The following is a 716-nucleotide window of genomic DNA, read 5'->3' as shown; positions in this document are numbered from 1 at the left end:
CAGCCTGGGCAATAGAGCAAGACTCTGTTTCAAAAAAAAAAAGCAGAAGTTGAACTAATGATAGTCAGTGGAACTATGTATACATAGTTCAAACCAGAAAAAGAATAAACAATGTTGGTTGCATCTAGTTTACAGAAACATGAGTTTCTTCTTTTCCTTACCCATTCATCTATCTGTATTATTCTTACCACTACTTGAAATTAAAGATACATCACAAAACTAAATAACTTTAGCTTTGTGCAGTGGCAGTATCATAGCCAATGAGGCTTTATCTAAGGCATAATTATTGCTAATTTAACAATTTTGAATAAAGAATAAAAGAACAGATCTATCTATTTCCCTATCTATCTGTATGGCCACAATGTATGTTTCTGTTCTGGTGGTCCAAAATACTTTGCTTTCTAGAAGTCTCATTCAATATTTACACTTTTGTTCTTGGTTTTTTTCCTGCAAGTCTGACGCTTTGAATATGTTATTTTTTTTGTCCCCAAAATTATTAAGACTCAACTAAGGGGACCATATTCAGGCTCATACCAGGCCTCTTAAGATTACTTGTATCATTTGTGTGTGTCTCTTTCCTGGTTTTAGTGTGTTAGTCTCTCTCCAAAACTTTCCTTGCATTGTTGGAATTGTGTTGCTCAAATTTAGAGAGAACAAGAAGTGCCTGTGAGGTTGCACTGGTGAAGAGGATTGACTGATACAGCAATGCAAAACCC

General features: G+C 34.9%; 1 pseudogene; it reads left to right on the top strand.

Moving 5' to 3' along the window:
• Positions 1–231: 231 nt before the first annotated feature.
• Positions 232–314, top strand: LOC112133337 (U4 spliceosomal RNA; annotated as a pseudogene).
• Positions 315–716: the final 402 nt, after the last annotated feature.

Source organism: Pongo abelii, chromosome 3 (genome assembly GCF_028885655.2).
Source record: "Pongo abelii isolate AG06213 chromosome 3, NHGRI_mPonAbe1-v2.0_pri, whole genome shotgun sequence".
NCBI classification, from domain to species: Eukaryota; Metazoa; Chordata; class Mammalia; order Primates; family Hominidae; genus Pongo; species Pongo abelii.
The sequence above is the reverse complement of the archived record's forward strand: the minus strand, read 5'-3'. Positions and strand labels throughout refer to the sequence as shown.